The sequence below is a fragment of the Stegodyphus dumicola genome, chromosome 5, assembly GCF_044657685.1.
Source record: "Stegodyphus dumicola isolate Sdum_Otavi_A_Nest chromosome 5, ASM4465768v1".
Lineage (NCBI taxonomy): Eukaryota > Metazoa > Arthropoda > Arachnida > Araneae > Eresidae > Stegodyphus > Stegodyphus dumicola.
This window is the reverse complement of record NC_140772.1, coordinates 219,695,938-219,721,311: the sequence shown is the minus strand read 5'-3', so window position 1 is coordinate 219,721,311 and position 25,374 is coordinate 219,695,938. Positions and strand designations below refer to the sequence as shown.

Sequence of the window (25,374 nt, the reverse complement as noted above, 5' to 3'; positions counted from 1 at the left end):
TTTCTATGCTTAAGTTTCCTTTTTATTTTCTCAGCAAAAATTTATTGAGTAATAAAAAATATGAAAGTAAAAATTACCCTTCTTTCCACAAATCATGCTCACAAATCATTACGGGAGTATCCATGTATAGTTATTAAAGCCTGAAAAAAGCTTGTTTGCGATGTTATCGTCATGCGATAATTTGTAGATGCTTTATTTTTTACCACGATATTTTCGACGACGATGTTTTTAAACTGCGAAGTTTTTGAACCGCTTTATTTTCGACGACGATGTTTTGTACCACGATGTTTTAGAACTGCGATGTTTTCTCCCACGATGTTTTGTAGCACGACGTTTTCGCCTTGCGTTGTTTTTTCTGCGACGTTTTCATCTGCGATGTTTTTGCCGCGATGTTTTCGGCTGTAACCGAGATTTAGAGCATCAATGTACACTGGTTTCCAGTGGCTTCTGCAAGAAGTCCATCTTAAGTCAGTGCGCAAATTAACATTAGGCTGGAAACATGCAAAGCAATAGTAAATATGATATAATATTATCCAAATGTAAATGGTTTAATTATACATATTTGTAATGAGCCCATTAATGCATCTGTGTAATAGTTTAAGCATGTGCAAATTATAAATAGAATACTGTACAGCGTATTGGGAATAGTGTATTTATAGCACATTGTGTATAGTACCTCGTAAAATGTGTAAGTGCCCGTAGCATGTAGAGGTATGCTTTGAGCAGCAGAAAGCATATTAACTTTAGTACTTCAGTACTCTAGTACCAGAATGTATATAGTATAATGTGTATGACAGGTACAGTATATAATGTATCTAGTGCATTTAGAGTAATATGATGAAAGATGTTAAGCAAAGCAATTATGAATATTGCTTTGCATGGAATGTATTGTGTTTCATGTATAGAATGCTGTGGGTTGCCAAACAGTGCATGTAGAGTAACGTGATGAAGGATATAAGCAAAGCAATTATGAATATAGCTTTGTATGGATTGTATTGTATTTCATGAATAGAATGCTGTGGGTTGCCAAACAAGTGCATGTAGAGGATATAAGCAAAGCAATTATGAATATTGCTTTGTATGGAATGTATTGTGTTTCCTCAATAGAATGCTGTGGGTTGTCAAACAAGTGCATGTAGAGGATATAAGCAAAGCAATTATGAATATAGCTTTGTATGGATTGTATTGTATTTCATGCATAGAATGCTGTGCGTTGCCAAACAAGTGCATGTAGAGGATATAAGCAAAGCAATTATGAATATTGCTTTGTATGGAATGTATTGTGTTTCATGTATAGAATGGTGTGGGTTGCCAAACAAGACACCTGTGCTTTGTATGTTATACTCACAGCATACAAAGCACTGCATGTTTAATTCAAAGCACTGCATTCACAGCATACAAAGCACTGCATTCAGAATGCGAAAACATGCACAGTAAAGTCTCCATGGGTTCGCATTCTGAATGTTTTTTTTCTTCAACGTGCATTTTTAACAGTTCTTAAAACTCTTTATACTAAGAATTATATTGTATGTAATCAAGAGTTATTACCAGTGTTTATGTTATATAATGAGGAATAATGTTCAATGTAATATGTAGCTAATACTTACAATGTATTAAGTGTAGAAATTAGATTTGTAAGGTGTCTTAAATTTAGTGCAGTGTTCAATGTAATATGATTATAGTATATAAAAATTATAGTATATTAAGTGTTTTATATATAGCAGTGTGTTAACGTGTAATGTTACCAGGAGAATGTCTAATTTCAAAGTTATTTTTTTGGTATGTTTTCAGAACACGGCAAAATGTATGCAACAGAGAACTTTTAGCATAACGTTATTTAAACAAAAGCAGTATGGGCTGTACTGTGTCCTCAAATCTGTTATCTGTATTTTGTATAATATAAGTACGGCATAAAGTAACCAACATGTATTTCTGTGTGTAATTTGGTTGTAACGTGCAATTTTTATTTTTATTTAGTCCTGTTGTATCAAAAACTATGTCTTATATAACCAAGTTATGTATTATATAATCAAGTTATGTCTTATATAATGAATTTTATTATTCATAATCTATATTGAATTGTCAAGATTAATACTGAGCATAATTGTAGCATAGAATGTATAGTGTATTAAATGTAGCAATGAGAAAATATGCCTTTAGTACAGTGCAATGATCAATGCAATGCATATTATAAAATGTATAATGTTAAGAGAATGTATAGCAGTGTATTAACATGCGATGTAACATTTATTCAATTTAAATATAAATTATGACATATCTATTTATTAAATGCGCGTGCTCTTGTATTTTTGCTTTTTTGGCGTAGCTTTCTCTTAAAACGTGTCAGGCGCTGCATTGCACGAAGAAATATAACAAGTTTAATTACAATTCTACTAAAAAATAGCTAACTAAATATACAAAATCCGTAACAATACTTTCATATCTTATATATATACGGCTTTGTCGCCGATATTTTATTGGTTGCTTGCCTAACTGTAAATTGTTTATTCCCCTTGCAGTGCAGCGCGTGACGAATATTACGAGAAAGCTAAGCCGGAAAAATTAAAAATACAAGAGCACGTGCATTTAACATTTAATAAATAAATTTAACATTTATATATAATAGAATTCGGAAATATGCAACCGGCAAAAACCGGCAACGATGAAAAACAAATAAAATGGAATAAATAAATATCTTTATTACATACGGCTTAAGTGTCTGTTTGTCGCCGATAGTTTATGGGTTGCTTGTAACTGTACTAGCCAATGGGGTGAAAATGGGGAGAAGTTGCCACGGCACAGGGTTGCCGTTTCAATTGAGATGTAGACAATTTCCTGTAAAACTTGCCTTTGCTATGACCATCCATAAGTCTCAGGGCCAAACGCTTAAGCGCGTTGGCATTTTTCTATCTGAGCCTACATTTGGACACGGTGAACTTTATGTTGCCTGTTCAAGAGTTCGTGAAAGAACGGATGTAAAATTAAAAATAATTTATAGTCCTCTGCAAGGCGAGCTTGAAAATGATGGAAAGATCTGCAGAAGAAATATTGCGTACAAAGGTATCTTTGACATGTGAATTAGGGTAATTCAATTTGAATTAGCATACACCTTTGCACAATTTTAATTACAATTTATAATATCTAGAAGAGCGGTCATTTCGTACGACCGCCGGGCTTTCTAGTTTAATATATCTGTTATTAATAAACTAAATTATTTAGAAATAATAGATGCATATCTTAAAAATATTATTTTTTTACTAAATTATTTAGAAATAATAGATGCATATCTTAAAAATATTATTTTTTTACTTTTTAATCTGATTAATTTAAATAAAAATATATTTAATTCCTGAAATATTTAATGAAAAACATTAAACATAATTTAATTGCATTTTATAGAATTACATTATATATTTCTTCGCTTTTTAAATTATTTTTTTTTCGTTTTAAATTATACAGTAGATATATAATGTTCGAATATTAATATAAATGCATATTCATCTAATATCCTATAAAATGTTTTGCTATTCCATTTGGGTCATCTCTATCGATAATCCCTACTGATAAACCATATTAAACTCTAAACGATCTTTTGAGCGATGATTAAAATCTAAGCTCTTTCAGACACTTTTTTCGTTAGTTTTACTATTTGATAGTTTTTATATGATTATTTTGGTATTGGTAGTTTGTATACCAAAAGTACGATAAACAGTTCTTATTACCATAGAAATCAGGTGAATGTTTAATTCTGCATACAGAAAAAACTGATAATTTGCCCTTATATGGCAATGTACTGTTTTGATTTCGGAGTGTAACTCTAGATAGATAGTTCCGGGATCCGAACGATACACGATTAGTCTAAGCAATCCGCTCTGGTATCCGGACCTGCTTTCACTGTTACCTATTTCCTGATAAGTATCCTGAAAATTGAGGTATCGGGATTTTACAGTTTACATCAGCAGTTAATAGGCAATCAAATGCATGTTTTCCCTGTTTACAAATACGTAATACGGCTATTGTTTTTGAAATACTTAGCACTTTTTGTAATTTTTCAATAAAAATGTCAAGAGGTATTTATAAGATATGAGCAAGGACAACAAATGAAAGATTTTTCTGCATTATAATATTGGGCTGCCTCTCTTGCCAGCTGATCCACCAATTCATTGCAATGTGATCAAGTGTGAGCTTTTATCGAACACATATCGACATGAATTCTTTTGCTGTTTCTTAACACCGAATATGGTGAATTAATGGTTGTGTCTCTAAATAATCTTAAATTGCAAATGTGCGGATATATTATTACACTGTGTCCAGATACTTAAGTAATAACTAATGCTTTCTCTAGGAATGTGCTATTTTTAGTGTCAAGATGTCCTTTCCATTGGTACTTAATAGAATCACCTTCTAGTAGAATTATCAGTAATTCTAGAACCAACGCTACAGTTTCTAGGCATTCTGTTGCGATCATTTAGGATATGCTTTTGATCATCTCGGACTTTCACGCAAACTTTACAGTGATTGTTCAGGATATTAATGAGGTAATCAACAATCGCAGATTCTAACAATGACCATTCCTCCATTAGTGCAGATTGCAACTGTCTGAGACTGTCTGTAGATGGTAAACATGCCGAGACCAAAGGGCATCCCAAAGATTTTCATTGGAATTAAGGTCAGAAGAATACGGTGACCACTTCATACGAGAAATGTCCTCACTTTCCAGTATTGAGGTATCGTATATACGTTTGTTACACTCTACTACTATGTTTAAAACAGGTCAACAGTAAACATATGCATATTTTTTTGTATGCATGTATCTTCCAATAAAATAACCAAAAGATTCTACATAAGAAATTTTCTGAAGTTCATAGGTCGCCTAAGGCGCCCATGTAATAACGTGTAACATATTTCAATTATGAAATTGCGAAATGATGTAGGTACATTTAAAATTATGCAGAAACCAACAGCAAAAAGTACGTTTCTGTAGCATGCGTATGATGTGTCTGGATGCTTCAGAATTACTGCGGACTCTAAAGCGTCGATCACAGTGCTAACCTTTGGTGACGAAAACTTAAAAATTGATGCTACACGTCTTCTCAGATCCTCTAAATAAAATTCTCCATACTCTTTCCTTATCTTCGGAGGCAACCTTTGAAATTCCTTTAATATCTGTGTTTCAATTGTTTTGGGATTTGTAATCGGAGTCCTGAAAAAGAATATAATTTACTTAGATGATTATTATTTAGTTATTTTTTAATTATTAGATATTTAAAATTATTTAGTTATTTTTTAATTATTAGATATTTAAAATTATTTAGTTATTTCTAAGTAAATGTATTGCATGTTGCTCTTACACAAGGCAAGACACATATAGATCTTTAAAAGGGAAGTTGAAACACTTGACGAATAGAATACTCCGTACTCAAAACCAATGGCAATTTCCGACTTACGAAAGCTGAAAGATTTCGAATTATACCAACAACAGCAGAGTGTGAAACTTAAAATTTTAGTTACGACTGCCCTTCGAGTATTGAAAATTACAGTGTTCAAATTAATAATATGTCGAAGTTTAAAATAAGACGAGTTGCTTGTTTGATGTATCTATTAGAAAACAATAGGTATTTTTTATATTATAAGGTATTTTCTCTCACCTTTCGGCATGCCTTTGTGGTGTAACAGCCAGCACGTTTGACGCGTATTCGAGTACTCCGAGGTTCCAGTCCCGGCTAGGGCATTGCTCATTTTTCACAACTCCGGCTTCAAAATAACCTAATGTCTCTACAATATATCTCCATGAATGGGTTGGATCCATAACAGTCATACTTAATAGAGTCACTTTCCTTTAGTCAGTTCTCCCATTTCCTACTCAAGCAGATAGCGCTTAGTGTTTTAATATATTGTTGCGTTCTACGGGTTCGTGGATTTGGAAAGATAGATGATAATTCTTGATAAAGAATCAAAACAAAATTTATTCGTCAGTATTCCACAGGACAGTTCCAAAGACATGTTTACAGTATTCCAAAAACTATGATAAACATGCTGAAACAATCAGCAACACAGCCTTCAGGCTATAACTGTGAAGAAGCTTCACGGCGAAGCATTAAAGTACAGCTCCCGACTCGGTCCATCGCTCTCAAGCTAATCTCTGAATTCAAAATACTACTACTGAACTCAGCACACTCAAGATACTCTTCACGATAAACTGCTACTACTTAGAGCTTTTGACCTGCCTTCGAGAACAGTCTCGGAAAATCCGGTAAGAATTCGCTCTAGAATATTCTCGCTCCGTCTGTGGCATATCGTGAATTGTTTTGCAAAATGAGTGATTTCGTTCCAAAGTTGACAACTCTGCTTTTCCTTGTCCTTTTCTAACAACTGTAAACCCGCTTTGGGGGGAAAGCTGTCTTACCCCCGCTGGGCATTTCGTAACTATATTTAAGTAACCAATTACATCAAATACATTTTCATGTATCGCAATATTTAGGCTAATATGTATTCCTAGAAAATTGAAGAAATTCGTTCACACACGTAATTGTAAGTATAGAGAAACTTGCCTGAAGAGAAGGTTACGTACTTAAACGAAATTTAGCCCCAAACGTTTAAAATTCTGCTGAGAAAACGGCAGACCTTAGCATATTTCTGAATTTCTCCAAATATATTAAACCTGCCTATAGCGAGCTTCATAAGCTTAATATTAACACTCTGCCAATAGTAATAAAACAATGTATCGCAAAGCCTTCATCATGATAAGCAGCGCCTATGGTAAAGGCTGGTTTCAGTGTTAGGAACGAAACTACGGATCGTTCACTATTCATCGATGAATCCACCTTAAGCATTGTTCCTACTTCTAGGAGATATACTTCTAGGCGAAGAGCTCCTTCAAAGAGTCATGATCCAATAAGAGGGAAGTATGGAGGCGGACTGGTTACAGTTTGGATCGCAATCTTGTGGAAGTCTTTCAGATCACTAATTGTCAGAGTTGTAGCTAGTGTTTTCAGCGCCCTGGATCAACTGAAGATTTCTCCTGTTTGCTAAGAATGGAAAACATTTTATTCCAAAATTCCATAACAGCAATTTGGTGTCGCCTGGATGCTGTGCCCGGGGCAGACGTTCCCCTTGCCCCCTCTAGCTTCACCCCTGCTAATTGCTCTTAACGATCATATCATTGTCGTGAAATATGAATATATCAAGTCAAAATATAGTTGTTTCAAACTTTAATATGTATAGCTGAGACGTTCACATTAAAAGCTTTTAATTTTGTTTTGGTATTATCGCAATAAATGATATATTGGACTTAGAATTAAAGCATAAAAGCATACATAAAATATTTCTGTTTTGTAAATAGTTTTATCATTTAAGAGGATTAGGATCCACAGAAGGGTATTTTTGTTGATTTCCTTCTAATACACATTGCAATCAGATACAATATCTTCATAAAGTGTTCTAAAATTCCTTCTTTAGTAAATAAGATAAAAATATAACTGATTTGATTTGAAAATATTTAAATTTGGTATAAATTGTAATTACATTACTATCAGGTAAATACAAATGAGACTAAAGTCTGATATATCTACATAAATAATTTGAAAATACACTTTACCTGAAAAACTCTGGTTGGACGGAAATCACTTTAATTCCCCAGGCCTCCATTTCCTGAGCTAGACAGTCACTGAAAGCCTGTGCAGCATGTTTGCTCATGGTGTATGGAGTTAAATGTGGACTAGCTAATTTACCTAAGAAAAAAAAATTCATAACCCTATGTCCATTTACGTAAATGCTTCAGATTCAAACAGGCAAGAACAAATTTCATAACATTTGAAAGTGTAAAACTATTTTTTCCTTAGTTTCTGCGGATGGTTAAAAATATATCTCTTAAATTTGAAATATTTTCATTTTTTGTTGCTTATTTCCTTATATTTTCCCAGGCTAAAATGAGTTCAACGTAGATCTAACAAGCCTGGAAAAAAAAAAAAAAAAGTAGTTTGGATGTTTCATCAATAGAATTTCATATAAAACCGGCAAATCGACAACCTTGTATTCGGTGTAGATTTTCAAAAATCCCAATCGACTTCGAAGGCAAAACGGGTCCCCATTCATCAGAAGCAAAACATCCATGACTTATCCGAGATTCGAACCCAAGCCCTTCGGTACCGTAGTACGCTACCCTAAACACTGTTACCGTCTAGGGGACTTGCAGTTTCCTTTTAGATTTAAATTTAATATAAAAGACAGAATCTGAGACTATTCCAAAGAGGATTTTGAAATTTCATGTGGAGAAAGTTTTTCACGATATCATTTTTTTCACTTTAGTGAATAAATTGCATAAAATTTAGTACATTTATCCCACCTTTAGTGAATATATTTATATATAACTTAAGGAATATTTAATGATGTTTTACATATTAAGCATTTATTTAAAATTTCTGTAAATAAGTCATAATTTTCGAACGCATAAAAATCCCTCACAATGATTTAATTGAACATGAGGCTCCAGGTATCCTAAAAATGAAAAATATTACAGTAATTTCTAAGTTTGGAAAAGAAATGGCATTTTATGTAATAATTCACGAATGAAAGTCTTTGATAAAATCTCAAGGCACATTCTTTGGCCAATTTAAAGTGAGAACTGAATGGATTCTTCACTTTTTCCCAAATATAATCCGAGAATTTTACTTTCGACTCCTAGATTAGATATTTAACATTTCTCTACTTCTTTTTTGCAAATAATCTATTTTGATATCAGTGGCACCGTTATTTTTCACATTTTTGAAACTTCAAAGTGTTGATTGAAGATACAATCGTTATAAAAGGTTAATAACTGTGTTATTGTAAATTGTAAATTCATTGATGTACAGATATTTTAAATCATTTCTTTACTTTTTGTATCATTACTTTACGTACAACATATCAATAGCTTCGTAGAATTGCTTGCTAATTTCTTTATTTTTCTCTTAGACACGCAGCATTTGTGTTGAATGTGGCAGAAAGAATTTCTGTAGTAGCATTTATACAGAAAGGTAGGAAAATCAATTTTTTCCAGTAAAAAATAAAATTAATTTTAATTATTTGGATTTCCAGAATTAAACAGGATGCTTTACTCACCTGCCATACTAGTTAAATTTATAACTCTGCCTCTGGAACATCTCAATAACGGTAAAAATGCTTTTGTAACTCTAACTAGTCCAAAGGCGTTCACTTCCATGGTATCTTTATAATCTTCCATGGAGGACAATTCAGCATTGTTGCCTTTATAAACGCCAGCATTATTCACAATAGCCCAAAGAACTTAAAAATAAAAGTAAGTATATAGTAAAGTCACAGTGATGTGATCAGATTTTCAAACATTTACGTACTTTCGTTATAACTGCAGATAATTTATAGAGAACTCTGAAATTTCTTAATAGAAGTGTTAAAGAAAATATTGCATATAACTGTTTTTACAAAGTAGACAGCTGTATATGTCTCAAAAGTGCAATGACTATGCACACATTTTTCTTAATAATTTAGGTACAATACATATTAGAGCTTATAGCTAACTGATAGGGTATCACTTTTGATAATGCAATAAAAGTGCTAACATATACTTTTGCATTTAAAATTAAAAAGATTATTTGATCACTAAGTTTTAGGATACAGATATCAAAAGTAAAAAATAATAATAAATTAAAACCAAATAACTTTGTACCAAAGACATAATATATGATCTCACAAAGTCCTTTTTCAATTGCAATAATCTATTTTAATGAATTTTAATTTATGGCCTTTAGCTATACCATTAAGAAATATAAAGTTATTAAAATGATATATGCTTTTGTTGATTTTAAATCTATCTGTGTCTTAAGAAGCTGAAGACTGATGTAATTCGAAGGCTAAGTTAAAGAAATAAAGATCCAGAAATTTTGAAAAACTTCCGCCAAACACCATTCCAAAGATAAATCTGCGAAAAGAAATTAAGAGCACTTTTATATCAAAAGGAAGTCGAAGACCACCAATGTTGTGCCAAGGATGTGTTCCAAACACCAAGGCTGTTGGTCACCGAAAACTTAATGATAATTTCGGATCAATCCATATGTTATCGGTGTGGCACGTTACAGGGATTAACAGATAACGGAAGACTGAGACACCAATACTTTCCTGTCATATTGGAATGTTTCAGAGGTGTAGTCCTACGCTCCTCGCTGTGCTAGAGACCACTTAACGTTGTGGTTTATGAAGGAATGCAAAAGAATAGTAATGGGAGTGATGTTAAAGCAACTGCACATTGCTTATGGAGATGTACTGCGCAACTGCAGAAAAAGACAAAATTAAGTGACATGACACAGATACAGCCCGTGTGCTGCCAGAATATCCAGGATAGCCTTGATTTTTGTAATGAACGCCTTTTGTTTGAGGATATAGTGTTGGAAAGGAATTTTGTCATCTGTTTTGTCTAGGCAACTATGGGGCTGGATGTCAGTAAACCGTTCTTCAGGTAATATTCTGGATTTCCCGTCGTACTGCAGACGTATTGGTCCATATTGCTTAGGCATCGTTTATGAAAATAAACTGAAAATGGGCCATGATCTGTAATATAGCGAGTTGAGCTGTGGGAGTGCATCTTTCATTGCTAACTTTGGGAAATAATAGAAAGACGCGACGGCTCTGCAGTGCATGTTCCCATTCGTCTTTCCATTTCGCTTTAGCCAAATTATTGACGACTCTTTTGAGGTGTCAGCATGGTAGAGGCAGATGTTGCGAATTAGCTGATGTTGCAAGCTGCCTCCTTTGCCAATAAATCTGCTCGCTTTTTTCCTTTATTTACGATGTGTGTCTTTATCTATTGGATGGGAAAATTAAGGTGTCTGAAGCGCCATAAGTGTTATATTAACACCAAACGTGGAGGATGAAATGTGTGATCTGAAAAAAAAAAAAATAGAATTAAAGTAACTTACCCCCAAAGGATGACACTTCAAATAATGTGAATTACGATAAATTTATTATATCCTGACATCGTGAAAATTTAAATTAATACTAGTATAAATCAAGAAAACATATCCAGAAAGAAGACAATAGACGGCAAACCACTGCAGCAGTAAGAATCAGTCCTACCGTTTTGAGTCCTAGCCCTTCGTACACAAAATGCGTAAAGTTCCAATCTAAAAAATCTCAGTTCATCTTCTTTACACAAAGTTACATGATAACAAAATTCAATTTTTATAGCGAAGGACTTTGATTTGAATTATTATTCCAGTATATTTTTGTGGAAACACTAGGCCAATTCTAGCATCCGATGCAACATGTGCACGGGAATTCCTTTCGAGAACGTCTCAAATCGTAAAGCATCATTCATTTACCGCAGAAGTCAGCATCTAGATCAATTTTAGTTGAATCTTCATATCACTTACTATTATTTTTTCGACAAATGCATTATTTCAGTATATTTTTGTGGAAACACAAGGCCAAGTCTAGCATCCGATGCAACACGTGCATGGGAATTCCTTTCGAGAACGTCTCAAGTGGTAAAACATCTTTCATTTACCGCAGAAGTCAGCATCTAGATCAATTTTAGTTGAATCTTTATATCACTTACTATTATTTTTTCGACAAAATGCATTCTCTTGAAACTATATGGAGATGGTCGTCAGAAAGGCACGAAAAAGGAACAAAATTGCAGACATCATCAACGGCGGTGAGGATGGACAGAAGCCCGTCCGACACCTTCGGAGTCTAGTAGCAGAAGAGACAGAAAACCGGTTGTAGTGGTCAATCTCGCTCTGTCATTGAGCGGTCGCAGTGAACAGACTTGAACAGAATGTTGAATAAATGTGGAGGCTTGCCTGCACAATAAGTCCCTTAGAATATTACTCATGGTATGAGAACTGTGAACGGGATTTAAGTTGGCGTGTAGCGCTGAAAGGCTATCGCTGTAGAAACTATAGCGTTGTAGTGCCTATTGTTTACTGCATGAGTTACTGCCATTGCTAGTAAGTGCGCATCTAACAGGAAAATGCTATTTTTGGATGAAAGCTGTGCTTTCCATGTATATGATTCTTATTCATTATTGTACTGACGAAAGGCGCAGCCAAATTCCATTATCTTGTCCTGAACCGTCAATGCAGTACTAAAACTTAGTACTGGAATCGGTAGACTGTTGTTCCAGATGTATACTTATGTTGCAAACTCATCTGATAGCCGTGTAAATGTAAAAATTATTGCCTGATGCTTCGTACGCATAAGGGTGGAACCATGTGTTGTTGGATGACGTTTACTTTCTTAAATGGAAAACCGTCTGTAGTGTAGCAGTTATAATTGTCTGTATGCGCAGTGGCGTGAGGATATTTGCTGTAGCTGTAGAAGTTATATTGTAGGCACGTGTATTGATAATGGCAAACGGTCTTTAGATGCTTAGAAGATGTTTTACTTCTCTACTTCGCATTGGGGCTGACCAGACTGACACTTCATAGGTTGTGATTACTTCAGCAAGTGTTGTGTAGAGAATATTTTGTAGTTGTGGGTTCAAGCCCCACTTGGCACCTTGGAATTGTTGAAGTTTGTACACATTTTTTTAACTTCTGATTTTTGAGGTCCATTATACGTGGATATCTATGTAAGACTTGGATCCCATGTCAGTCCAAGGTTTTTGAATGTGCTGATGATTTTAATTCTATGTTCTTTAATTTCTGGGTATACTTGTTAGTTTGGTGCCATTTTTAGGGATTATGAGTGCCATGGATTTTGTTACGGATATGTGAAGCTTGATTTGGTTGCAGAGTTCACAGAAGAGCTGACTTGTTTTTTTGAAGTGTCCCCCATCTAATTATGAAAGCCTTATCATCGGTGTAAGCAATAACTGAAGTGTGACTAGGCAATTCTACATTAACAGTGTCTTCGAAAGTCAGGTTCCACAAGTTAGGTCTAGCACGTGAGCCTTGTGGGCAACCTCTATCCGGTATTTCAGTGATGAGGTCAATGCCATGTATTACGATGTGTTGTCCATTGCTCAGGTAATTTTTGAAAATGAAATAGGTGTTACTAAGGTATTTTTTATTTCGCAAGGAATGCAGAATCGCAGGCAGAAAGTGTTGAATGCGTTTCAGAGGTCGAGGCTTAGAAGTACTGTGTGATATACGTTTAGCTTGTTGGTCAAAATACTGCCTTTTAGGCCCATGAGGGCCATTTTCTTGCTCGAACGGCATACCATTAATCCCGAAAATCCGTCAATAAGTGGCACTAATTTTAATATTACTGCGTAAACTCTAACACTTATCACACAAATACACTCGACTACTTTCTGAAAGGAACACTTTCCGATATAGCTAATGATAGTTGAATTGTTGAAGTGGGATGAATATACACTTTTTGATGATGGCTTTAAAATACGAAATAGGACGGCACTTCACTTATGTTTTTCCAATTCATCTTATTCGCTATAACGTAGAAACTCGCCTAGAAAAGCAATTATTTCTTAATTACTCAAAGAGAATATAACATCATTATTGTGTTTGTCTGAATGAGAACTTTTCGATGATATAATAATTATCTATGTGAATAGAAAACTTCCCGGGGCGTAAGATGGCAAAAAAAGGGATCTCAAAATCCTGTGTCTCTGTGCAATAGACTCACCCAAGAACTATAAAAAAAATCAGTAAATTGCTCCCACAACCGCTCGCTGTCGATTCCAGCATGGAAGTAATGTGTACCACAACAGAAAATTTGTAAGTTATCGATATGAACACGTGCATTTAGATTAGATATATTTTCAAAATAAAATTTAACTGAATGGCGTCGCTATCCTTTGTAACATTTGATTACCAGTAACAAAAATTTTCGCAAGGGTGACTTGCAGGTTGGTGACCACTGTTCTCAACTAATGGATCACCAGTGGGGGGGGGGCAGTTAATAGAGATATATTTTCAATTAAAATTAAATAGAAGAATATATTGTTGTGATGAAAATGAACGTCACTCAGGAGCAAGCAATCAGTGATTTATTAATGTGAGAAGTGCAATAAATTTAGATATATTGTTTAAATTTAAATTGAATTTGGCTATTGATGACCGTCAAATTTCCGGTCGTCTTTGGTGACCTAGAGTTTCAGGCTGTCAACCCATAAGTTCACTGCTGAGAAAAAGGGAGATATTGCCTCTCCGCTATACATAGGCTTAGCACTTTGTAGCAAAGTTAATTCCGTTAGCGGAACCACCTGGATGATATGCTCACTGCCTCAGTGGATCAGTTGCCCCGCTGTTGGAGGAAAGAAAGTAAATTTAGATAAAGAAATAAATCGAAGGACTCTGGTGACCATGATCAAAACTAGTCACGATCAAGGCAAAATATAGCAAAACATTCATTTTTCCGTTTCAAATGTCGTAACTTTCTTCTGTTTTTTTATCCCACTTCGATCATAGCTTGAATCACTTTCCTTTGGATTTATTATCCCTATGGATTCTAGCCTACCTTCGTGATGCAACGATAGCACACTAAAGCGTATTCGAGATGTCCAGGTTCGAGTCCCGGCGAGGGAATTGCACAGTTTTCACGTTCCAGTCTGAAAATAACCTGAAGTATGTACAACGTGATGAACGTCACGCAACATTTTAAGGAAATATTCACAACGCCTGAGCTCACTTCTTTGCTAGCAACAGGAAGTAACTGACAAAGAATACAATAGCACAATGTGTACTTCCGGCTAACGTTGACATGATTTATCTTATACTTCACTGTCAGTAGCCCCATAAAGTGTGCGAGTATTTGAACATTTATATCGTGGCAAATTTAAACATTTTGCCGCAGTGTTCAGTTTATGATGGACATACGTTATATATATATATATATATATTACTTTCGTATACTATGTGATTTATCTGCTAATTTAAAATCACTAGACTCCGAAAGTCTATAGGCCAGTTAAGAACGAATAAACATTAATTTCAATGAAACTCTGTGTGGTGGAAAAATATAAAATCATTTTCACATTCAGCACGCCGAAAAAACTGCAGCTTCACTAGAAGAAAGTTTTCACAAGTCATTGTTGTTATAGATGAATATATTACATTAAAATGTTATTACCAGATGTGCCTAAGTTTTCTTTAACATATATCGAAGCCTCTTTAACGCTGTCATCACTTGTAACATCAAGCCCCAACACATGAAGTCTTTCGGAACAGCTGTTCTTCAATTCAGAAGCACCCTCTCCCATGGGAAAGAGACAACAGGCAAACACCTGAAATCCTCTGGAGTCGAAACGTTTCGCCAAGTAATAGCCAAATCCCCTATCACATCCTGAAATAAATATACGTTTGCAATTACACAATATTGCAGGTGGTAATAATTGTTTACAGAATTTGTTTCATTTAACATTATTCAGGTCTACATATGCCATCAAAGGAAAGTGTTTCGAAGAATGAATACGTAATTTATACGAGGAACGGTAGATACATACCATTTGAGAATACATACCCTTCCCTCCTCTCGTTGACAGGTAGTTATCAGACATTATGAATACGACGTACTAGTCCAAAAGTAGGAATATTTAGACCGAAGAAAACTTTGCAGTTGTGAAATCTGTAAGCTTATTTTGTTAGTGGTATTGTGCGGAACTCTTTGTGTGTCCGCTGACCCAAAAGAGGGCTCTACCAGCTTTCTTCCTCTTGTCCAGTAAGGGAAAATTTGGACCGGCTCTACACTCTCTTCCTGGTTGCCATCGGTGAAACAACGAACTCACCTCTCTTCTGTCACGTGATGCCGGCGAAATTCTATTACAACTTGAATGCTTATGATAACATGGATTTACTACCTGTAAAATTCTTATGTCGAGTAACATACATCTAATGTTTATTTTGTTATTAGTGGACGTGTGTTGTATGTATTTTTTAACGTTAATAAAAATGTTAATGTGCATACAGTCAAGTATATCGTTGTTATACCTGCAGCAACGAAAAACACCACGCGCCACTATATTATCTTCCAAGAAAATTAAATTAGTGTTCAGAAATGAGGCAAAAATAAATAAATTAGTAGAGTATTTTCTCACAAGTCGGCGTAAAGTATAAGTCGATTTCCAGATTTTATAATAATTATGAAATTTATATATTTTACATGTATACTTCGACTTCAAGCGTTCAGCATCGAGAAAGTTTGGTATAAACTAGCGTTTCTTAAACTGTGGGTCGCGAGACCTGCAGCAGGGGATCGCCAAAGAATTTAGCAGTTCTGATATTTCTTTAACTTATTACAATAATTTTACAATTACCAAATATTTTTACATAATGTATCTGAAAATAGAAAAGGTAAGACTGTAGAAACATTAAGATTTTTGGAAGCAGGAGAGAGGTAAATGAGCAATTGCCTTCGCCGAACTACGGACCTCTGGAATACCGGCCCAGCGTGCAGAACCACTACACAACGGAAGCACGCTAGGAAGGCGGGAGAAATACCTTATATTCACCCCCTTTTAAAAGGCGACTGGGGTTTTTAGGGGACCCAATCGCCAAATCCTGGGTGAGGAGAATCATCATCTAACACATTTTTAGTTCAAGCGCCACTATAGAGACATTAGGTATTTTTTGGAAGCAAGAAAAAGTTAGAAACCGCCTTCGACGGGAATCAAACCACGGTCCTCTGAAATACCGGTCCAGCGTGCAGAACCACTACACCACGAAGGCACGCTAGGAAGGTGGGAGAAATAACTTATAAGACAATACAGAACTAAGAAAAAAGTAAAACTTTTCGACGCATTATTTTTATATTAGAAACATTTACTTTACTTGCTTTGCAAACTTAAATAGGATATTTTTAATTAGCTGGTAGACAGCAGTGCAAAAGTTACAAAAAGCTTACATGGAACATGAAAGAGAGAAAATGCTTATCTGTTTTTATTTATCTATTTATTTATGTGATTATGGCAAAGCCTCGAAGGCTATCTAAGTAAGGGAAGAGATGCTTCATAGACGATATTCTATGGGAAATTGTCTCGGATACACGTTACATATGGGGAAATTCACGAAAACGCCCTTGCAGCTAGCCATTTCGCGGTATTTGAACCTCGGACCGAACTACCAGTGTTCAGCAACTTTACCGCTCGGCCGCTGGTGGGCCTTGCTGCTCTGTCTCGCACTTTGAGAAAAATATCCGACTGTCTTTGAAATAAAACGATTTATTCCATTAAAACGCCCCCCGAGCAACAAGTCACTGAAACCGGGTAGTTTAGCCTGGGATTCAATCCCAGCAAATGGGCTGACTGCATGACAGTCTTCATACACGACTCCCTATGGTATGACCCCGACCTTAGACATAAAGTGGACAAAATCAAATCTTAAGAATCAGATGAAATATATAAAGAACAAAAATGTGAAACTGATTGGGATAATGTCCCTCGAGGCAGGAGATTCCACGAATTTGGCCACAAGTAAAATACGACAGGGAGAGAACTAATTCTTCCTAACTCAGTATTTGACTTGACTTGACCCTGTCCGTTAATGAACGTCTTTTTACAAAAGAAATCTTTCTCTTAATGCAAATTACAAAAAGATGGAATTCTTATCATTATATCGTCGAATTCGACCGGATATCACAGTACGCTAACCTTTGAAAGTGGTACCTAGTAAAATCCAAGCAGGTGAAATGAGAAATTATTAAAATAATCATTCTTCTCCAGTCCTACGGTACTGAATTGTGTCACCCATACACACCATCCGAACAGCTCTTTCCTTTTCAAAACTGTGACACATTGCTTAGAGCTTATTTCATACAGTAATAGCAACTTTGTAGAATGAACACTGCGGAAAAAAAAGGACCGTTCTATATCTCCCGTTCTACTAGGCCGATTGACGAAATTCAAATTGCGTTTTTTCCGTCTCGAAAGCCCGACTTAGAATATATATTAGATTTACGTACAGCATTGTTCTAATATCGGTATTTTGACACAAGACCTTACCTTTTCTGAAATGACATGCCATTTTTTTCACATTTCGATTCTAAAACTACATTATGCTTAATATTTTGTACAATTTAGTGCGAAATTTATAGAGAAACTTAAAAATTTATCTTAGCGCATTTATTTCAGTTTGCGGCAAGAATAATTCTCATGGCGAATTTCTTTAATTTATAGCAACTTATTTTCCTTTGCCTTTTTTCTTTGTACACGAGCGGAAAAAAAAAGGTCCAACGTTCATACTTTCAAATAATTCTAACAAAGTGCGTAAAGCACATTTGGCGTTATTATATCACTTATGACAAATATGCTAAATTTTAAAACTCTCTATATAAATTCACGTATATCTTTGGCAATTTTGACTATAAAACTCTAATTTTATGCAAGTATGCACAGAAATACATCTACTTTAAGATGATGGTAAAACTTTTATATATTGTAATTCAAAATTTTTTCGACAAATTTATAAAAATTATTTTAAATTACAAATATTAGAAATAAATCATACAAAATGGGAGAATTTTATCTGGAATGAACCTAAATTTCGAAATGTGAAAGGAAGAATCCAAGAAGTTTAATAAAAAAAAGAGATATTCACAAATGGAGGAGCTAAAATTTTGAGACCTAATTTTTTAAAAACTACTCGTGCGATTTTTATAATATGTGGCACTTTGGCATAATTTGAGTAGAAGAAACGAAATATGGAAAAACATTGGTATGTTATTTCAGAAAAAGTCAGATTTTGTGTCGAAATATCTATGTTAGAACAACACTATATATAAATTTAATATACATCCTAAGTCGCGCTTTCGAGACATGAAATAACCAAGCTGAATTTAGTCAATTGGCCTAGTAGAACGGAAGAAATAGAACTGTCCATTTTTTGCGAAGTGTACAATAAGCGTAATAATAATTGCAAATGCTGATGGAAAAAAAAATTGCATCAGACAAAAAGCAAGATAAAATAAAACGTTCTCACCACTCATTATCAAATTCTAGCTTCTATAGAGCAATATCTCATTTCCTGATTTAGATTCAGAATTATATAAACTTACTGAATAGTAAGAATGCAATAGTATGTGTTATAGTAGAATATAATTCATTAGTCAGTATTTTGTTCTGGAGAAACAATAAGGAGAGACGATGTAAAGTGGATACAAGTTAGTTTTTCTTAGTAAAATCCTCCACGAAGGCATACCTCTTCTTACGCAGATAGCCTTCGAGAAACTGGCATTCATTAGTTATACATATACTGAACATAATTAAATAGTTAGTAAAACTAACCTTAAATCATTGAAGCAAAAGAATTAGAAAAATTCTTTTTTGAAATATTTTAAGAAACGCTTTTCCGAAAACTAAATTACAGGAAATAGCCTTTAACTGCGAACTAATGAAACAAACAACTTAGATATTAAAAGATTAGATATGATGATAAATAGGTGTGTTAGTAGTGAAAACAAAATAGGTTACCTTATAAGGTATTTCTCCCACTTTCCTAGCGTGCCTTCGTGGTGTAACGGTAGCACTCTGGGCCGGTATTCCAGAAGTCCGTGGTTCGATTTCCCTCGAAGGCCGTTTGCTAATTTTTCATATTTTCTGCTTCCCGGCTTTAACCTAATGTCTCTACAAGTGGCGCCCGAACTAAAAGGGTTGTGAATGATGATTCTCCGCACCTAGGATTTGGCGACGAAGTCCCCTAAATCCCTAGTCGCCCTTTAAAAGGGGAGTATATAAGGTATTTCTCCCACTTCCCTAGCGTGCCTTCGTGGTGTAACGGTAGCACGTTGGGCCGGTATTTCCAGAGTTCCGTGGTTCGATTCCCGGCGAAGGCGTTTGCTATTTTTCATCTTTTCTGCCTCTAAAAAAATCCTAATGACTCTACAAGTGGCGCCTGAACTAAAAGGGTTGTGGATGATGATTCTTCTCACCCAGGATTTGGCGACTAGGTCCCCTGAAACCCTAGTCGCCCTTTAAAAAGGGGAGTATATAAGGTATTTCTCCCACTTTCCTAGCGTACCTTCGTGGTGTAACGGTAGCACGCTGGGCCGGTATTCCAGAGGTCCGTGGTTCTATTCCCGGGAAAGGCCGTTGCATATTTTTCATCTTTTCTGCTTCCAATTAACCTAAGGACTCTACAACCTAAAGAAAATTGGTTTTAAGTTTGCCACACGGTGATATAAATGCTATAATCTTTTCGTTGAACAAAGTTCAAATTAGCTTATTTATTCTGTAACTTTAATTCATTAATTGAAATTAAAGCATCATGTAGTATCTTCGCATTTGTTTGGCTATAAGAATGCACATAAAATTGTAGTTAACAAATAAACGATGACAAATTTCTCACCTGTTATCAGCACAGCTTTCTTTGAAGGTTCTATTTCATTTCGTAAATACCATCTTTTAACTATTTCAAACGTGAATGCAGATACTAAAAAATCATAAGCAGTTTAGCAGCATACTCGTAATACCCAATAGGCAATAGGCAATTCGGCAAAATAAAGCCGAGTGTCATAAAAACAACTACTATACTGATAGGGTGAGTAAGCGCGACGAGAATCAAGTTGCATAACATGATTGACCTTTCGCCATCTGCACTTGCATGAACTGTGGAAAAAAGTAAAATTGCAGAAACTAATAAACTAGCTCAGAACATAACTCTCTTCACGCTTCACTTATTATTCAGTTTCCAGCAGATAACTACTCAAGAAAAGAAAAGAAATTTGGAAGAACTAAGCAAAAAAAAGGGTTAATCTTCTTTAAAGCAAAGAAAAAAACAAGAATGACAAGACACAACACGTGTCTATACTAGTTCTCGGTAAATGATAGCGCGTGTTTATTCAGAAAAAAAAAATTCGGAAGACGCCACTTCCTTGCACGGAATATTAAATTACAGCTCGGACTTTACACAAGAAAACATACCGGTGTCATTTCTCAAATAAAGAAAGTCGCACCCCCTGACACTAAATTTACTCACTGCTCTATTCATCGTGAAGCTTTAGCAGCCAAAACAATCCCCAAAAACCTGAAAAGTGTTTTGAATTAAGCTGTGAAAATTGGTATTAAAAGCAAAGCTTTAAATTCAAGAATATTTACTATTTTATGCCAAAAGATTGGCAGTGAATATAAAGTGCTTTTTTTTTACATTCCGAAGTAATGTGGTTATCCAGAGGCAAAGTTTTAAATTGTCTTTTTGAACTCCGATCAGAAATTCAAATTTCCTTTGTGATTCATAATTTGAATTGAAAAATTGTTTATTTAGAGAATTATGGTTGGCGTGTTTAGCATATTCAGCTGATAACTTAGGTGGTGAATGATGATTCTTCACCCCAGGATTTGGCGATTGAGTCTCCTAAAACCCAAGTCGCCCTTTAAAAGGGGGAGTATATAAGGTATTTTTACCACCTTCTTAGTATGCCTTCGTGGTATGGTGGTCAGCGCGCTTGACGCGTATTCGAGAGGTCCGTGGTTCGAGTCTCAGCAAGAGCATTGCTCATTTTTCACATCTACTGCTTCGAAATAACCTAATGCCTCTATATTTTAAAATTACTACTATTCCTAATTAATTTAAAGCACCTAAATAAATTAGGAAATTGGAATAAAAGTAAGGCAACCTCTATAATATAATAATTGCAACCGTGTATGAGAGGTTTAACATAATATCAAAACTAATCCAATTAAAGAGAGAATCCATAGTAGAACAATCTCGAAAAATAAAAATACGAAAGGGAAAATATACAAAATTATACAAATAAAAATTAACGCAAGGTTGCAATTATTATATTATAGAGGAATTGCCTTGCTTTTATTCCACTTTACTAATTAATTTAGATGCTTTAAGTTTATTCTACTTCAATCCCACAGCTAGAGTGCAGGACAGGTTAAAAAAAACCAATAAAAAGAATTCGGTTTTTTTAGCCTATTTATATATTTCTTTTATATATAATACAAGCCCAAAAGTCATTAGTCGAAGCTTTCTTAAAAGATTACTAAAACAAAGTTTGAAAACGAATAGATGACCTGCGCAATTGCTGCAGATTCGAAAAACAAGCAATTTTTCTAAAAAAAAGAACAGAAAATATTTGTAGCTTAAATGCAAGTTTACACTTCTTATCCAATGAAGGTCCTAACCATTTTGTACCTTTAAGAAAGTCGTACCTGAAGGTAGTACATGTAAAAATTAAAAAATTAAAATATGGAAAGCATTGCATAGTAAAATGAGCAAAATTAAATATTGATCTCCTCACTTCAACGCTTCAAACAGAACTTATCAAGGGAAAAGTGTTTTGAAGCCAGGAACCGAATTGATCAATGAGTTCCGAATACACGTTTCGTTCCTCTGAGACATTTGAGATACAGGGTCGTAAATTTTGAAATAAATTTTCAATTTAAAATAACTTTCAAAAGTTCTCAAATATTCAGACCTTTTCCCGACTTGCATTCATAACTCTTAAGACATCAAAAATTACAATACTTAAGCAGAAACAAAAAAAAATAAAAAATACTATGCAAAAATACATAAAAAGATTGAAATGAAAAGCGCTAAATAATTTTTTGATGCAGTAATCTGAAAAATTAAAAAGCGAACACTCTGAAAAGGCCAAATGAACTAATTACAATCATTTACAACAAGCGGTAAATCTTGACAAACAAACAACAAATTGAAATGTCCAGTACATCAAACCTGAAAAAAATGGCGGCTCGAAAGCGTGTGAAATTAGCTAAACCAGAGAAATTTTGAAATTGAAAGCTGCCGAGGTGCCTCTTATATTTATATTAAAAGCTAAAAATGATAAAAAGATAAAAACTTACCGTTAAATACGACGAAACGTTAAAAAGCTAAAGAAAAGCCTCCTGTAACGTCAGAACACCCGTGCTGGCTGCAAGAAAAGACAGGTTGTCTTTTAAAATATTTATTTTAAAAACTTAATTACAAATTATTGATTAAATAATAAAGTAACTGATTCATTACAGCCATAAATTAAACAAAAGCCACTGGCGCGGCGAGGACGCCAAAGTACGTCCGTTTCCTCTCGTTTACATCATCAAAGAACTTTTTATACTCTCTCCTCGTTTTGTTATAAACCTGGAAAGAAAATAATTAGTCCCTTATTGCCGGAAACCACACGAGGGGGTTTCCGCTGCACATTTCTTCAAAGTTCTGCTGTCCATTTTGTCTCTGATCAAAACAGGAAGTTCTCATTAAGCACCTGGAAGTCCGAGGGGTTGCATGTGTCTAATCGTCACACTCCCAAGACCACGTAAACGCTCATGCAACCAGCCCGTTCGCCGAAATTCGAACTCCCAGCGTTCAGCGACAGAGGGGCCATAAGAAATATAAAATTAATATGAAAATATCTCTCATATTAAATATTTGTTCTTAAGAACGTTGCTTGCGTAATAATATATGGACAGCTTCATCCAGTTTTATGGTTTAAAATGCCTTTACTGGGTGGCTTAAAGAGGGGGCGATCGATAAAGTGAATATTTCTAAATATTTAAATCTTTTCTCTTTGCATTTTCCTTTTGCTGTATAGTTGTGTATTGTTTCACTTTTACCTGGCCAGTTGTTGCTTTTAGGAGAATAATTTTGCACCGTATTTTGTATTTTAACAAATTCGTGGCCTGTTCTACACCCACTTCTTTTTTTTTAATGCAATTTAAACACTACAGTAAACTCTTTTTCCCCTTTTGGTTTCATTAAGGATTTTATGAGTTTTGAATAAAAGCTTAGTTTATAAAACACTTTTTTAATATTTCGATTTTTTTTCTTTGTAGTCTTAATGGCACGATATCAATTAAATTATTCGATTGAAGTATAATTTTTCGCCAATTAATAATCAGTCTTTTACCTCTAATAATTCTCAAATAGTCGAGTGGAAAAAAACAAATCATTCGATTTTCAAAAATTTCACCAAAAATCATAAATTAAGTTAAAAATTTTATACAAATATTATTTGCCAAATTATTTTGCGCTCTGTACAATGGTGCAAACATTAAATTTTTGAAATCTTTAGTTTGGTATTTAAATGAAAATACGTACAAAAAATCGATTCAATATTAAATTTTAAAATACCTAAGGAGAATTTTACAAAACTCTCTTTACCCAATTATATTTTCTTCAAAGAGTGTGTGCAACATTTGAATTCGATAGCTTACCAGGAAGTAGTTTATAAATCGATGATGATCTTCTAACCATAGCGACTAACACCCTAAGTGAACTAATAAAAGTTTTAAAGCAAACAGCTTTTTTGCCAACTCTTAACTACTATATTTTAAAACATTTTGGAAAATTCTGTAAATTGCTGATATTACATAAGCATTATTTTTATAACGTTATAAGATTCTATTTAAAAAGATCATCCTTGGTAACCAGAATACTTGAGAAGTGTGTAGCGACTATTTGCTGACTTCTTAAAACTGCAAGAACAACTTCATTGTACGAATTAAAGGAAGTGTTGTATTTGCGAAAACTTCCGGGATCATATTACAATGAAAATATCCATTTTAATGGCTATTAAATGCAATTTAACGATGTTTTTGCGAGACATCTGTACGTAAGAAAAGAATAAAGAACTCTTTTTCCTCAAACGAATTCAAAAACTGAATTAAATTGGATTCAGAAGAGATTTTTTCGTGGCGTCTGTACGTATGTGCGTCTGTACGTGCATACGTATGTATGTATGTATCTCGCATAACTAAAAAATGAGTAGCCTCAGAACATTGAGATTTTTTATATAGAACAGTTATAACATGTAGTTATGCACCTCCCTTTTTGGTTGCAATCGGCCTCACCAAAACTATATAAATGTATACCTACATATATATACTACTCTATCACTCGGCTCCGTGAGCTCAGATTTTTTATTCTTATATACTGGTAAACTGCGCATTTTTGATTTAAAAATAACTGAATTATATTGTTCTTATCTTCCCTTTAAAGTTTGTATGCATTTAATTAATTTTTGTGCAATAGTTGTAGAATTATCAAAAATTTAAAAGTTGTTTAAGTGAGGTTGTAGAGACATTAGGTATTTTGGAAGTAGGAAAGATGAAAAATTGAGCAAGCGACATCTCCGGGAATGGAACCACAGAGCTCTGGAATTGTGCGCCGAAAAATCTGCCTTCTTCCCCGCTAGCTGGATTATGTGTTTCTGCGTAGGAACTCTAATTTTAATTACAATTTTTTTTAGCTGTTTTAACTGTATTTGGTGTTTTATGTTTTTCTATATCTTTCAATTTTTAATGGAGATATTTTGAGTTTTTATGTATTTTTGCCTTGCCTCGAACAGAGAACTGAATTAACTGAATGAGAAACGTATCTCTAATCAAATTCGAGGAAATAAGAGCTTCGTATTAGAAGCAAATATTGTCGCCAGTCTGTCTCGAACAGAGGCGAATGTTTACGAGTAGCGCTTGCGCATTAGGTAAGCGGCGCTGAATCGTCCTTGAAAAACTGTTTCTTTTTT

At 34.4% G+C, this 25,374-nt stretch overlaps 1 pseudogene across 1 annotated transcript; it reads right to left on the bottom strand.

The window, feature by feature from the left end:
- Positions 1 to 2,057: 2,057 nt before the first annotated feature.
- LOC118184975 (short-chain dehydrogenase/reductase family 9C member 7-like) lies at positions 2,058 to 20,580 on the bottom strand (annotated as a pseudogene). Its single transcript, XR_015041416.1, has 5 exons — positions 20,253 to 20,580; positions 15,046 to 15,258; positions 9,100 to 9,282; positions 7,598 to 7,730; positions 2,058 to 5,203 (listed from the first exon to the last, which is right to left on the bottom strand). The product of XR_015041416.1 is annotated as a short-chain dehydrogenase/reductase family 9C member 7-like (transcript).
- Between the last annotated feature and the right edge of the window lie 4,794 nt (positions 20,581 to 25,374).